The sequence below is a fragment of the Doryrhamphus excisus genome, chromosome 5 (assembly GCF_030265055.1).
Source record: "Doryrhamphus excisus isolate RoL2022-K1 chromosome 5, RoL_Dexc_1.0, whole genome shotgun sequence".
In the NCBI taxonomy this organism is placed as follows: domain Eukaryota; kingdom Metazoa; phylum Chordata; class Actinopteri; order Syngnathiformes; family Syngnathidae; genus Doryrhamphus; species Doryrhamphus excisus.
In genome coordinates, this window is record NC_080470.1 from 1,086,133 (window position 1) to 1,103,186 (window position 17,054).

Here is a 17,054-nt window from a genome sequence, read left to right on the forward strand (position 1 = left end):
TCTGATAGCGGAGCCAAGCTGCAACCCGAGACACAATTTAAAAACTGGAGTAGAAGACGCTGTTTGCAATGCCTGCCCATAAGCAGATAACACATAAACACATGATATTCTGTATCTGTAGTAGAAAAAACTATCAGAGGAGTTATAAATACTACAATTTACCCAAGTCTTCGATGACATGGAGGGAATCCAATATGTACAGAACCTGACCTACTGGTCATAGAAACACAATGTACGAGGTGTAAAGTACACCTAGTATTAGTATTTTTCAGTATTTTAGTATTTAGTATTTAAGAAACAGAATGAAAATGTACCAATCTTAGGAGAAGTGAGTTTACGGATGTTGCTGGGAATAGAAAAGGTTAGGAACCGCGAAGGAAGGAGCAGCAAATCAAGATTGAAAGCAGAGCTGCAAGAATTAATCAACGATTAATCTATTATCCAACTAATCTGCAACTATTGTGGTGTTCGATTGTTTTTTTTTTTTATTGAAAAAAGTACATTTCCTCTGATTTCAGCCTCTCAAAGGGATTATTTTTTTAAATTTCCTTAGTCATCCATTAGAGCCGAACTACGAAATGTGTGTTTAAGTCAAAATTTTAAATTCTAAATATATATTTTAAAATATAATATATATAAATATATAAAAGATATTCACAGACATCAGCTTTTGACTTTGAACAAACATTTTTGCGTCTGATATGTTGCAGAGCTAACTGTTTGATTTGGCCTAACCGATTAACTAACTAACTCGATTAATACTCATTAATTGCAGCCCTGGTTGAAAACAACTCTAAGGACATAATAAGTAGGCTAAATAATTGTCCTGTATTCAAACCCCAAATTACCTGAGTTTGGTAATGGTAATGGTAATGGTTTTATTTCATTTGATTAGAATCGAGTGCATCCCATAATAAGTTCACAGTTCCACATATCCAAAAGGAGTAGGAAGAAGCAAAACTTATTAAATCTTATCCGGTACTTTTACAATCAGTAATTGTTATATTTGTTCACTTCCTGCTTTCCTAATATAATATTTTGTTTATTTGAGTATTTTTTATGAATTTTTATTTTATTTTATTTTTTTATTTTTTGTCATGTACTGAAGTACGAGGTGATATGACCATAAAACAACATAATGTGTACCATAGTAAGTGTCAATATAGTATATATATATATATATATATATATATAGCACATCATGACTGGTTCAAGACTCTTCATCCTTGTATTTAGCAAACTTCAATTGCATGTATTGTTTCTTGAATTGGCTCATCGTTGTGCATTGTTTAAAGTCCTTGTTTGAGTTTAGCCACAGAACCGCCTCATTATGGATTTCCACTGTTTCAATTAAGAGCAGTGTATGAGAGCGTATTACTTTCGGAGTGTAGTAGGAGTGGGTGTATACAGCTATTTCACACTTCCAGAGAGGTCTGCTAAGGACCGAGCTACCAATTTTAGACCGGAGCACCCAACAGGAGTCTGAGTGAATGTTTGGTAATCCCTCTGCCAGCCATCCGTCTCGTGTTTCTACCCCTACGGCCAAGGTGAAAATGTAGGTCTATGGAATAAAAATGACCCGACAGCTTCCACATGTTTAACCTTGATTCTGTTTTAAACTGCTATCATGTGTTTTTCCTCTTTGACCCCCTTTGGCTATTTTGGCATGGACACATAGCATGAACAGGAGTGTAAAAATGTACTTTATAGGATTTGTACACGATTATGCAAGAAGAGTTAGTCCACCCTTTAAAAACCTTATTGGAAAGTGTTTTTTTTTTTTTTGTTAAAATTAGTTAAATGTGACATGACTTTGTTTACTGTAGAGTAAACACTCTTGCAGGCCTATGGCATAATGCAATACCTGTACTTTTGAAATTAACTATGGAAAAGTATGAATCTAGCAACTGTTTGCGACTGAAGTATCTGTTGAAATGAACTTAAAGAGCGAAGTACATAATATTTCACTGACACGAGCGGCCAACTTCCTTAATTTTCCTATTTGGATGAATAAAATATACTACCGATCACTTGCGAATTTCTTTGTTTTCCAAAGAAAAACACATTTTCATGCATTTCACAATTTTTTTTCCATTTAACAAACATTTGTATCCATTTCCCAAACAATTAAAATGAATGAGATGATTTTCAAAGAAGAAAGTAAATTTTTGCATAGAGGCCTACTATCAACAACTGTCAGTCCTCTGCATCAATCTCCTTGTATGGCTGCTAATCCAAGTTCATCATTTTATAAGGCTAATAGATGATTAGAAAACCCATCAAAAAAATCTAAACTAAAACTAAAATCTCTTACCATGCTGTTAATTACTCCCTTCAGAGAGCAGCACAAACTGGGTCTAACAAGGACATAAAAACGATGCACAACTGTGCTGATAATGGATGACTAAGGATAGGTTTTAAAATCCAAAACCATTACTCAAATATCGTACACTACCACTCAAAAGTTAGGGATCACTTGCAAATTTCTTTGTTCACCAAAGAAAAACACATTTTCATGCATCTCACAAACATTTTTTTTTCCATTTCACAAACAATTAAAATGAATCAAATGATTTTGAAAGAAGGATGTACATTTTTGCATTTTCAGAGAGCAGCACCAACTGGGTCTAACAAGGACATAAAAACGCCGCACAACTGTGCTGCACTAAATAGCAGCCGTCAAACACCAGTGTCAGTATCAACGGTGAAGCCACTTCAGGATGCTGGATGCTTCAAACAAACAAATTTCCAAGTAATCCCAAACTTTTGAGCGGTAGTGTATATTTATATCAATAGGAAATCAAATAAAAAGCATTTCCAACAGAGCTTCCATTCATCATAATAGTTGTGTTTTAGCAGACGATATGTGAAGTGTCATAATAACCCAAATGCAGATTCCCAGTGACTGAGCGTGCCTGTTAGGCATTTGTTTTTCATGAGCGACATGTTTTTTTTTTTTTTGCATGCATACTGTGTGCAAATGGCCTTTAAGCCCGAAGCCTGTTACGAATGTCTGATGACCGTTCCAGCACCCCGTGTTTCAGCCAATGACAAAGAATGAATAATCCACAAAAAAGAAGAAGACGCCGCCACGCTGTACAAGTACATTTTTCAAACCACACTAATTGCACCTCGTGTTACTGGAAGAGCACTGATTTAGCTCTATGGGCTAATTAAAATGAATAAACACAATTATCTGTGAGTGCAACAGCGACGCTGTTCATGCACAGCATTTTCTTTTTTTTTTTCCTCGCCGCGACAACACGCACTTCAGAGCGGCTGTTATTAGCCGTGTATCCGCATCAAATGCATTGTGACTAATTACAAAGCACTTGATGCCACCCAAATGCCCCCCAGTTTGGATTTGATTGAAATGAAGAAAACAATGGCAGGGGAGGAGGAAAGTGGAACCAGAAATTTGGAAGCCTAAAACCATAAGAAATTGATTTTCGACTGTGGAACCTTTAAAGTATAACGCTCTTGAAGTTGCCCAACTTGGGAAGTATAATCGGGAAAAATCCGTGTCTTTGCGTAAACCGCCTGTCATGCATGACATCGCACCAGATGTGAACCCTTTTGAAGTTAGCCAGTGTAAACATTGCGTGTAAAGTAAATGGATACTTTATGATAGTGACTCTTTATTTCTATCATTTATTATAGGAACATTTGTTTTCACCAGTCAGGTAATGTAGACTGGCTTTTTTGGCTATGCTATCTGTTAGCAAACCCCCCCGGTTAGCAATTTTTTTGAAAATTGATAGCAAAATATTTCCAGTGGCGCACATCTTGTCATATTATAAACACTTTGAGTGACTCCAAATGTGTTTTAATGTAGTTTAATCATGCTATAACATCAGCGGTTGACTGTAGTTATTTACTAACTAACACAGTTACATACTGGTAGATCGCAAGAATATTAGAAAAACAAGGTAAAAAACCCGCCCATACGCCTTGCCCCGCGCCATGCCCGCTACGCGCAAATCCTGGCCGTACTCTTTGTACTTCGGGACATGACCAATAAATAAATAAAAATAAATAAATAAGATAGTAAAAAATAATAATAAAAAAAAGTAAAAAAAAACTTAAATTATATTTGGAAAGCAGGAAGTGAACAAATGTAACAGTTAGTGATTGTAAAAGTACCAGATGGAGGGGTAGGATTTAATAAGCTTTGCTTCTTCCTACTCCTTTTGGACATGTGGAACTGTGAACTGATTTGACAAAAAAAAAAAAAAAACTATATTAGGAAAGCAGGAAGTGAACAAATGTAACAGTTACTGATTGTAAAAGTACCAGATGGAGGGGTAGGATTTAATAAGCTTTGCTTCTTCCTACTCCTTTTGGACATGTGGAACTGTGAACTGATTTGACAAAAAAAAAATTAAACTATATTAGGAAAGCAGGAAGTGAACAAATGTAACAGTTACTGATTGTAAAAGTACCAGATGGAGGGGTAGGATTTAATAAGCTTTGCTTCTTCCTACTCCTTTTGGACATGTGGAACTGTGAACTGATTTGACAAAAAAAAACTTAAACTATATTAGGAAAGCAGGAAGTGAACAAATGTAACAGTTAGTGATTGTAAAAGTACCAGATGGAGGGGTAGGATTCTAATAAGCTTTGCTTCTTCCTACTGCTTTTGGACATGTGGAACTGTGAACTGATTTGACAAAAAAATAACTTAAACTATATTAGGAAAGCAGGAAGTGAACAAATAAGCTTTGCTTCTTCCTACTCCTTTTGGACATGTGGAACTGGGAATTGATTATGGGATGCACTCAATTGTAATCTGATGCATGTCCATGCCAAAAAAAAAATAAAAAATAGAAATGCAAAAATGTTAAAAAATAAAATAAAATAGAGCAAAAGGAACAATGACAAAAAGCTGAAATGTTGACACCAACAACAACAATACGATAAAATTTGATTTTGTTACAGTCTGACCTTCTGGAACAGATTAATTTGCTGTATTTTGAACATGTGAGTGTCAAGTCAAGTCGAGTCTGACAATGAAAACCTCTTACAGTATCAAGCCCGACACTTGCTTTGTATAAATATAACGTCGGACCGTCGAGTATGTTCTATGTCAAAATGTCAAAAATGCACTTGATGTTAAGAAGCGCAAAGTACAGAACTGCATGAAAAAGAGTCAAAAGTTAAGTGTGCTCACTCGAAAGCCGGCATATCTACAATCTGTCAGGCAGTAGAATCGCCCTCTCTTTGCCCCTTCGATCCTATTAAAAATGGAGTTTTGACATGCCTCTAGTGAGGTAGGAGAAACTTAACAAACAGGGAAAGTAATAAATGCAAAGAAAATGAATTTGAAAACCCAGAGGAGGACCTTACTTGAAGCCTGATGTTAACTTGAGGGCGGGTTAACCAAAAAAAAAAAAAAAAAAGGTATCACATCCAGCTCACAATTCAATTAGCTTTTTCCTCCAACTCCAAGAGAAGGAGCTCTGGGGAGGAATCAAAAGTTTTCCCCCAATAAAACAAGTTTTCAAGGATGTAATGTTCTCACTCTCCCACTCTTCATTACCTCTGCCTGCAAGGCTGCAGCTTATAAATGCATTGATCTGCTATTTCTTTTCATCAAGAAATGAGATTAAAGAAACAAAATTGCATTGTTGATGGCGCTGTGACAGACACGGCGGTTCCGCTCGCCTCGACAGCTTATTCCCTTTAGTCTCTTTTGGCTACTTATTTGACAGTGATCAGGAGTGATAAATTGTTCAATTAAGGGCACATTAAAAATCCGGAACAATACTTGACGTGCAACATCTATGTGTACGTGATGTTTAATTATTGTGAAGGACAAGCAACATGTGACTCTCATCGTAAGACAAATGGCTTTATTTATACGAGCTAGCAGGTTGGACTGAAGACTGGAATGTAAGACGGATGAGCTGGAGTAACACTGAAAGGTAAAAACCTTCATTATGGGTTGAAATGTCAAATTGTCAACATTTGGATGGAAGAGTTTTATACATCGCTCCTAAAACTGATATTCTGTACTTTGAATTATCACCAAATACAAATCCAATACAGTTGGATCCTCCACACATACACTACCGCTCAAAAGTTTGGGATCAGTTCGATTTTTTTTGTCCAGTCTGAGATCTGGCTTTTTCTTGGTAGTCCTGCTATGAAGTCCAGCATCCTGAAGTGGCCGCTTCACTGTTGATACTGACACTGGTGTTTGACGACTACTATTTAGTGCAGCTGCCAGGTGACCACCTGTCTTAAACTACACACTCTCACATATTTGTCTGCAGCGTTTTTCTGTCCTTGTTAGACCCAATTTGTGCTATTGCTAAGGATTTTTTTTGTCTTTCATGATTACAGTCACCCCTGGTTTAATTAATTGGTTACAGACCTGCCAGCGATAAATTAATTTCCACGATATAGGATTCCAAGTCAATACAAGGAATATTTTTTGTAGTTGGAGCACGGAAAATCTGTTTATGACTTTGTAAATACGAGGGATTTATGTTGCCGATTTTTAGCAAAAAGTCACAAAAGTTTACTTTTCAAAACAGTGAGAAAAATATGGAATGATAAATGATACCGCACAACTATCAGAAAGTCTTAGGAACTCAAACAGTTGATATTTTTACAGGTTGGGAACATTTTTATGGGGTTCAATAGTGCAGATTGTACGTTAAGACAACGAAACGAAACCATTTCTGTCAGCATACGATCACCATTACTACAGACTCATTGAACTGCAAAACACATATCATCAATGTTGTACACTACAACGCTCTTCTTCATTAATCATCATTGTATTTGTGTTGTAATACATTTGATGTGTTCATTATAAAAGTTATCACAAAATAATAACATGGACATGGGTGTTTTTTGGACTTGATGGATTATTTTGTCTTTCTATTAATTACGATTTTTTTTTAAAAAAAACCTTCCTGGATCTCACACAAAGAACTACAGAAAGACCATTGAGATTTCCTTAGAACAGAATAAGACACTAACCACGTATACATGCACCCAAATATTCCAATTGCATTTGGTTTATTTGCTCAAACGGAAAGAATTTTACCTTTGTATACACCTCATTCCGAAAGAAAAGTGCCGATCCGAACGAATATCTAATGGGATTCCCAGGGGTGGAATATTCCTTTCCCCAATCTGATTGAGGTATCTTGTACCCGCTCAAACGGAAAGTTGTCAGGGTGCGTTCTTCTTCTTCTGTTTTAAAACAGTTTTCAGTTTTAAAAATGGAGGCAAGCAATCGGCACTGGACTGATGCGGAAAGTTTGTTTTTGATCCAAACTAAATTTCAAGACTGGACGAAGGAAAAACTGGCAATACGGAGTTATTCCAACAAGTGAAAGAAAAGTCGGTATCACGTGATGTTGATGTTTACGTTTTACTGGGCATGCCCCATTGACTATTCTGTTTGATTATAGCGGCGCATGTAGACAAGAGATTGGAATATTCCTTTCCACGGATACCATTGTTTTCGGAAAGGTCATTCGGAAAGAGAAAAACGTCTCATGTAAACGTGGGTACTGTGGACTCATCCATTCATTCATGACAATAATAATTAAAACAGAAGCCAGAGGTGGCCAAAAGTTACATAAGCGACATTTCAAGAATATACAGTAAACCTCGGATATATCGGATTCAATTGTTCCCACTGGTTTTGTCCGATATAAGCGAAATCCGTTATATGCGTATACCGGAAAATGTCCGTTTTACGCATATATGGGATTTATATCCGGTATATGCGTAAATGGGATTTTATCCGTTATAAAAAGGCACTTCCTTGACTATGTTTCCAATGTACCTGGACGCGCAGGCAACGCTGCAAACGCTGCAAATGACGTCGTATAGCGGCCTGTCACGATTCGGCGAATCGGAGCGCCACGATGCGGCCATCCGATATATGCGAGGGAAATTTCATGGAAATGCATTGGAACGGGACTGGAGATTTTGTCCGAAATAGGCGAAATCCGATATAAAAAATCCGATATATGCAATGAATTTTTATTGGAAATGCATTACAGAAAAATCGGTTCTTTTTTATCTGTCCGTTGTGAGCGAATTTCCGATATATCCGAGTCCGATATATCCGAGGTTTACTGTATTACAACATATTCTTGTAGAAATACCACTTTTATTGTTAGAGTACAACTTTTTTTCCCCTTAATATTTGACTTTATTCTTGGAATTACAGCTAACTTTTCCATTTCTGTTGGTTGTTTTTTCAATGATAATTTAAGAAGACTAATGAAAGAACGCAAATGGACCCAGGGACCGCACATTGGACACCCCAGACATCAGCATATGGCTTTGAACATTGTGTGTATGTGTGTTTCAACCCAGAACTTTATCATATTATATATATTTTTTGCAGAATATTGCATCTTACCTTATATTACCTTACATCTTACCTTATTAAAAATTGTGGTAAATATTTTTGAAGCTGATTGTTTTGCTGAAGAAAAAGTAAACATAGAGTTGTATGATGCCTGGTGGGATGCATTGTTGTTTTGTCAATGATATATATTTATATGATATTATGAATTTTACTAAGTTCTTTATGGGTAAAAGACCAAATACGTCTGTTAAGTTTCCACCCAAGCAAGCACAGCAACTGCCCCCCCACCACCGGTTCGTGTCCACTCACTTTCTGTGGATAAATCAGTGCACGCTAATGTTTACAAACTTGCACTTTCTACCCACGTCAAATGTTTCCCTACGAAAACAAAACATGCCATTTTCACAATGAATAAAATATAAACTTACTTGAAGGAGCGTGAAATCAAAAGTATGAGAAGACCCCCCCCAAAGGGGGGAAAAGGTTTAAAATCCGTGGGCTACTCTTTGTGGGAGAAGGGTCCTATTCCTTCAGGAAAAGCGATCGTGTGCATCCTGCTTGAAAAAGAAAACGTTTTATTCCACTTTTCGAGAGGCGGTGCAGTCAATAAGATGGCGAGAGCGGCGTGGATAAACGTGTTTTATTTCCTTCTCCGATCAGACGCGGATTCTCCACTGTGGAAGAAAGGTAAAAAAAAAAAGTACAAAATAACCCACGGTAATCCGAGCGCGACACCGCCGCGCCTGGATCACCGAATGTCTCCTTTCTGCTTCTGTCGTTATCTCCACGTCGCAGGTTTGGCTTCTTTTCTTCCCAAATCCACCTCGTACGACTGACTGGGGGTTGGGAGACAAGAGTCAAATGCCCCCCCCCCCCTTTTACCCTCCTACCCCTCCTACTCCTCATTCTCCTCCTTCTCCTCTCCGACAGAGGCAGTAGGAAAATACGGAGCTCTGTGGTGCGTTCACTGAATCCTCCTTAACTTCGTTTTGTCTTCTCTGTTGAGTCGTACATTGTATGCCACGAGGTGGTGCGTTCAAAACCTTTAGTCGTCTATTTATAAGAATTGGAAATCACAAACACAACCAAGCTGACTGATTTAAAATTTTAAAAGTGTGTCCATAAATTAATTTGTATGATCATTTATGAATGTATCTTTATTATAATACTCTAAATTTATCATTATTTTTTGTGTGTATTTATTTTTTTATTATTCCTCTCCGACAGAGGAAGTAGGAAAATACGGAGCTCTGTGGTGCATTCACGGAATCTTCCTTAACGTCTTGTCTTCTCTATTGAGTCGTACATTGTATGCCACGAGTTGGTGCGTTCAAAACCTTTACTCGTGTATTTATAATAATTGGAAATCACAAAGACAACCAAGCTGACTAATTTAAAATTTTAAAAAGTGTGTCCATAAATTAATTTGTATGATCATTTATGAATGTATCTTTATTATAATACTCAAAATTTATCATTATTTTGTATGTGTATTTATTTATTAGTCCTCTCCGACAGAGGAAGTAGGAAAATACGGAGCTCTGTGGTGCGTTCATGGAATCCTCCTTAACTTCGTTTTGTCTTCTCTATTGAGTCGTACATTGTATGCCACGAGGTGGTGCGTTCAAAACCTTCAGTCGTCTATTTATAAGAATTGGAAATCACAAATACAGCCAAGCTGACTAATTTAAATTTTAAAAAGTGTGTCCATAAATTAATTTGTTTGATCATTTATGAATGTATCTTTATTATAATACTCAAAATTTATCATTATTTTGTATGTGTATTTATTTATTTATTAGTCCTCTCCGACAGAGGAAGTAGGAAAATACGGAGCTCTGTGGTGCGTTCATGGAATCCTCCTTAACTTCGTCTTGTCTTCTCTGTTGAGTCGTACATTGTATGCCACGAGGTGGTGCGTTCAAAACCTTTAGTCGTCTATTTATAAGAATTGGAAATCACAAAGACAGCCAAGCTGACTAATTTAAATTTTAAAAAATGTGTCCATAAATTAATTTGTATTTAATATCTTCATTATAATACTCTAAATTTATCATTACTTGGTGTGTGTATTTATGTATGTATTAGTTTGAACTTTGAACTTGGGCTTTCGCAGGACACACCTAGCTTACACGGAGAAAAAAAGTCAAGTATACAGAAACGTATAACCAGGTGAATGTAAAAAAAAAAAAAATCTAAAACAGTTTTTTTTTTAGATTTTTCCCTCTTTTTACATATTTTTGTTTAAATTAAACATATTCCAGCATAAAAATGCTAAAATAACCAAAAAATACAAATACACTATAAGGCATTCTGAAGTTGCATTCAAAGACATATAATGATATGTAGTATTCCACACTGGTCACTAGGTGTCAGTAATGTTATATTGATGATATTGACAATTGTCACTGCAGGAAGTAACGTGTAGAACAGGACGAAAAAAAAAACCAACAGGTAATGCTACCAATGCTAACGTGTGAACTCATATTATGTCTGACATGTTTTGTCTTCTCTTATAAAGTCTACGATATTGGGTAAAATGAGTCTAAAGGTGATTGTAGGGGTGTTATTTCATTTCGAGAGGGCTCTAATAATATTAAAAAAAAACGTATAGACATATATACATATAGACAAACAACCATTCACACTCACATTCATACCTATGGAAAATTTGGAGTGGCTAATTAACCTAGCATGTTTTTGGAATGTGGGAGGAAACCGGAGTACCTGGAGAAAACCCAAGGAGAACATGCTAACTCCACAAAGAGATCGAACCTGTGTCTCCTAGCTATGTGGCATAATATGAAATTTTTGTACATTTTTCTAACAGTTACTCAGGGGTATTAATTCTTATAAAAATTGCATGGAGTGCCACATGAATGCTCCTGTGTTCTGTTTATGGCCCCGGCACCACATGCTGCCTACCCCCGCTTTAGCCTGTTTCAACCTGCCAAATTCGAACAGAATCGAACCCAGGTCTTCCCGATCTCCTGAAGTGTGGTCAACATGCTAAAGAATTTCCTACAATAAAAAAAAGTCCTTGGGCTGCACAGCTGTCGAGTGGTTAGCGCGCAGACCTCACAGCTAGGAGACCCGAGTTCAATTCCACCCTCGGCCATCTCTGTGCGGAATTTGCATGTTCTCCCCGTGCATGCGTTGGTTTTCTCCGGGTATAAAACATGCTAGGTTAATTGGCAAAGGTACAAAAATGTCATATTCTGCCACATAGCTAGGAGACACAGGTTCGATCTCTGTGTGGAGTCGCCTATCCATAGTTCAATTTAATCCAAACATATTAGTTAAAAGTACCCAAAATGGAAGAACATGTTAAATGAACTCGACATAAGTAAGTTTTTTTTAAGAACTTTGAGTATGCATAACTTCATTTATTTAAATACTTTGAACTTTCGGGTTTACACAAATGATCTAGCATCTACCAGCCAATAACGGACTTATTTTGCTGGAAGTGAGAATGACTCCCTTGCATGATTCCCTCCAGTTACACTCACTGTGGAGTATTAACAGAGTAGCTCTGATTGGCTGCTTAGATTTGAATCTAACCAATGGCAGGGGGGATCATCTATCACATGATCCAAGACTTGGCCCCTCAGCACATTCAGCTTGTATTTGAATTGTTCTTTTCTTTTATGGATTACATATTTCCAACGTAGCATCCGTAATTAATGAATACAATTCCGAATAAGAAAGTTCCCTAATGGAACACTCGGGATGAGTTACAAGACAATCGGGGGGGAGGGAGCGACGACGGCAATTTATGAGAGCATTAAAAAAAAAAAAAAGAGAGGCCCAACTGAAGGGAGTGTACGGTAATAAATGATGTGTGAACTTTGTAGGGAATGCAGGGAATAACGGATGGGAAGAGTCTCGGCTGCTTATTGGCGGGAAGCCACAAGCGACGCTTCCAATGTCCTCTATCTGCTCTTTATTTAAAACCTAGTGTGACTTGGTGTCAAACGGGAATGAGGGGCTCTAATCGATTAAATACTTAGTAAAACAAACAAACAAAAAAAAAAACATAAATTTATGCTTCTTATTTACACTTAAGCTGACCGGTAAATCTTATAGTCTCGTTATTATTATTATTATTTTATTATTTTATTATTTTATTATTTTATTATTTTATTTTATTTTATTATTTTATTTTATTTTATTATTTTATTATTTTATTATTTTATTATTTTATTATTTTATTATTTTATTATTTTATTTTATTATATTATTTTATTATTTTATTATATTATTTTATTTTATTATTTTATTATTTTATTATTTTATTATTTTATTATTTTATTATTTTATTATTTTATTATTTTATTATTTTATTATTTTATTTTATTTTTTATTTTTTTATTATTTTATTTTATTATTTTATTTTATTATTTTATTATTTTATTATTTTATTATTTTATTATTTTATTATTTTATTATTTTATTATTTTATTATTTTATTATTTTATTTTATTATTTTATTATTTTTTTATTTTATTATTTTATTTTATTATTTTATTATTTTATTATTTTATTATTTTATTATTTTATTATTTTATTATTTTATTACTATTATTATTATTATTCCCGTGGCGGTGTGGGGCCTTAACATGGTAAATTTCACTCTGGTAGGGAAATGTGCTCAGTGGCCGAGGTTAGCGCTTTGGAAAGGATAAAAAGAGCACTTACAGCCCGACATGTGCAATCTATAACGGAATAATGAGACTCGGCTACACCGGGAGCTAGCTCTCTCTCTCTCTCTCTCTCTCTTTCTCTCTCTCTCTCTCGCCCGCCTTTGCTCTACTTTTTGTTTTCCTTGTGAGTCTTCATAAATGCCATGTAAACGCAGAGAGTGGAAGACGGGATGAGCGCTCAAGGGAGGGTGTTTAATCGTTTGAGTCGTGTTACCGATTCATGAAACATCATGCTACGGCCGTGGAGATGCGACGCCAGGCTAGTGAAACCCTTCTGCTCCCCCTTCTGACCCCGATACGCCTTCAAGTCAAGGTCTTCGTCAAGGCTTAGCGTTCCATTGAAATCGGTTCAGTTTTCAGTATTTTGCATATTTATCATAATTAAACTTTTCCCACAGGTAATTATTTTTATTATTATTATTTAATTATTATTATTTTCTACCGATTATCCTAACGAGGGTTGCAGGGGGGGTGCTGGAGAGGCGGGGCATAATAGCATACAGGCATACATAGGAATAAAGCAGTCAGACATGATTATTTTAGCAAAGCATGCTGGGAAAAATTCATTCATTCATTCATTTTCTACCGTTTATCCTCACAAGGGTCGCAGGGGTGCTGGAGCCTATCCCAGCTGTCGTCGGGCAAGAGGTGGGGCATAATAGCATATAGGCATAAAGCAGTCAAACAAGATTATTTTAGCAAAGCATGCTGGGAGAAATAATTGATTCATTTTCTACTATTTATTCTCACGAGGGTCGCAGGGGTGCTGGAGCCTATCCCAGCTGTCTATAGGCAAACGGCGGGGCATCAAAATAGTAGTCATGCCAAAATGTTGTGTTGCTGCTGGATGTTCACAGTATCCGAGTGATACTGTCGTAGGGGTGCTGGAGCCTATCCCAGCTGTCTTCGGGCGAGAGGCGGGGTACACCCTGGATTGGTGGCCAGCCAGCCAATCCCAGGGCACATAAAGACAAACAACCATTCACACTCACATTCATACCTATGGACAATTTGGAGTGGCCAATTAGCATGTTTAGCATGTTAACAAACTAGCATGTTTTTGGAATGTGGGAGGAAACCGGAGTACCCGGAGAAAACCCACGCATGCACGAGGAGAACATGCATACTCCACACAGAGATGGCCGAGGATGGAATTGAACTCGGGTCTCCTAGCTAACCACTCGCCCACCATGCAACCATCTACAGTCTCTTTATTGCTAACAAAAACGCATGCACAGGAAGAATTTCCCCACTGAGGGACGAAGAAAGGCATATCTTATCTTAACATACAAACTCCACACAGAGATGACAGAGGGTGGAATTGAACTTGGGTCTCCTAGCTGTAAGACATGCTCTAACCACTTATCCACCGTGCAATCATCTACATTCTCTTTATTGCTAAAAAAAAAACAACCCACAAAACAAAGCTACGTTGTCTGCTATCTCGCTATCTCGAAGGTAACAAACGCCACGTTCACAGACAGTCGGAAATCACCCCGCTCTTTAACACTACACATCATTACACATTTAGACGATCGACTCCTATGAAAGTGACATTAATTTTGGAATGTGGGAGGAAAACAGAGTACCCGGAGAAAACCCACGCATGCACGGGGAGAACATGCAAACTCCACACAGAGATAGCCGAGAGTGGAATCGAACTCGGGTCTCCTAGCTGCGGGGCCTGTGTGCTAACCACTCGACTGACATTTGGGGCAATTTCAGCCAAATTATTTCGTGTAGGAGATGAAACGGGAAGAGGACAATTCGGTCCTCTTCCCGTTCGGTAAATTAATTAAATTAATTAAATTAATTAAATTAATTAAATTAATTAATAAATTTAGAAAAAAAACAAAAAAATCTTAAATTATATTAGAAAAGCAGGAAGTGAACAAATGTAACAGTTAGTGATTGTAAAAGTACCAGATGGAGGGGTAGGATTTAATAAGCTTTGCTTCTTCCTACTCCTTTTGGACATGTGGAACTGGGAACTGATTTGACAAAAAAAATTCTTAAATTAATTAAATTAATTAAATTAATTAAATTAATTAAATTAATTAAATTAATTAATAAATTTAGAAAAAAACAAAAAAAAATCTTAAATTATATTAGAAAAGCAGGAAGTGAACAAATGTAACAGTTACTGATTGTAAAAGTACCAGATGGAGGGGTAGGATTTAATAAGCTTTGCTTCTTCCTACTCCTTTTGGACATGTGGAACTGTGAACTGATTTGACAAAAAAAAATTTAAAAATTCTTAAATTAATTAAATTAATTAAATTAATTAAATTAATTAATAAATTTAGAAAAAAACAAAAAAAAATCTTAAATTATATTAGAAAAGCAGGAAGTGAACAAATGTAACAGTTAGTGATTGTAAAAGTACCAGATGGAGGGGTAGGATTTAATAAGCTTTGCTTCTTCCTACTCCTTTTGGACATGTGGAACTGGGAACTGATTTGACAAAAAAAAACTCAAAACTCAGTGCCAAAAGGTCAAGTTGTTGCCCCCCCCCCCACTGCCTCCAAGGTGTGTAACCCAAGTGAAGGTAGCTTTGGTCTGCACAAGGAACCATTGCTTCTTTCCTTATTGTTCTCCCGCATCCCGCCCGTTTATCAATGTCACCCATAGGCGATGACGCACAATCACCCCGATAGCGGCGGGACCATTGCTCACTTTGTCTCTGGAGGCGACAACCTGCTTCCACATCCCCTTCCACGGGGAGACATTGCATCACCTCATCCCAAACACAATGAAATAACATCAGGATGGCAGCTCACTTCGATTCCTTTTAAAATATAAAACACACTCTTGATATGCCGGTGTGGCCTTTAGCCTTTGTAGGCTAAAATGAAGGTGACATTTGCTCACACACACATACACACACATACACACACATACACACACATACACACACTGTACACAACAGAGACAGACTGACAGCTATTAGAGTGCAACGATGCCGCCTCTTATCTCCCACCGTGATAGAGATCTACAAAGCGCTTGGGAGAGATTATAAATTCATTACCTTGATACACAAGTGAGCACTGGAAATAGACGGGAGTGCGACGACATGGAGGGGGGGGGGGGGGGGCACGTTGAGGGCAACGGGGGGAATGAGGTTACAAGTCTAGTGAACTGCTGTATGAAGAAAATCAACAGAAATTGTCTGTCGGTCCCCTTCAGGTGATTCGTGTTTTTGTTATGTTACGTTATGTTAAATATGACTATATTATTATTATTAAAAACTGTATAATAGGGGTATTTTTTTATTATGTGTAATACTGTATTATCTGTATGAACTGAACACAACTGAACACAACTGAACACAACAATAAAAGCAGTTGATGTTTGCTAAATACAACCAGTCATGATGTGCTATATATATCACTATATTGACACGTACTATGGTACCCATTATGGCATTGGATGCTCATATCACCGAGTACTTCGGTATGTTAAAAAAATGATTAAAAAATTAAAAAAAAACTAAAACAAATTAAAAAAAAAAAAATTTAGAAAAAACAAACAAACAAAAAAAATTATATTAGGAAAGCAGGAAGTGAACAAATGTAACAGTTACTGATGGAGGGGTAGGATTTAATAAGCTTTGCTTCTTCCTACTCCTTTTGGACATGTGGAACTGGGAACTGATTTGACAAAAAAAAAAAAAAAACCTTAAATTATATTAGGAAAGCAGGAAGTGAACAAATGTAAGACATATGCTAACTGAGGTTTCACTGTAATAATGAGCCAATTACTCTAGTCTGATTTTAAATGTTGAAGATAATTAAAAAATTAAAAAATTAAAAAATTTAAAAATTTAAAAATTTAAAAATTTAAAAATTTAAAAATTTAAAAATTTAAAAATTTAGACATTTAAACATTTAAACATTTTAAAATTTAAACATTTAAAAATTTTTAAATTTTAAAATTTTAAAATTTTTAAATAAAAAAAAACTTAAACGATATTAGGAAAGCAGGAAGTGAACAAATGTAACAGTTACTGA

At 36.2% G+C, this 17,054-nt stretch overlaps 1 protein-coding gene across 7 annotated transcripts in view; it reads right to left on the reverse strand.

Annotated features, from left to right (window-relative positions):
* The window catches only part of ptprsa (protein tyrosine phosphatase receptor type Sa), a 355,150-nt gene that overhangs the window by 248,025 nt on the left and 90,071 nt on the right, over positions 1-17,054 (reverse strand). Inside the window, exon 1 of one of the 7 annotated variants that reach the window (XM_058074042.1) lies at positions 8,770-11,069. The exons of the other annotated variants lie outside the window; for them this stretch is intronic. The gene's annotated coding sequence lies outside the window, so the exon portion shown is untranslated. Of the gene's footprint in view, positions 1-8,769; positions 11,070-17,054 lie in introns of those variants that run through there. 7 annotated transcript variants of the gene reach the window in all.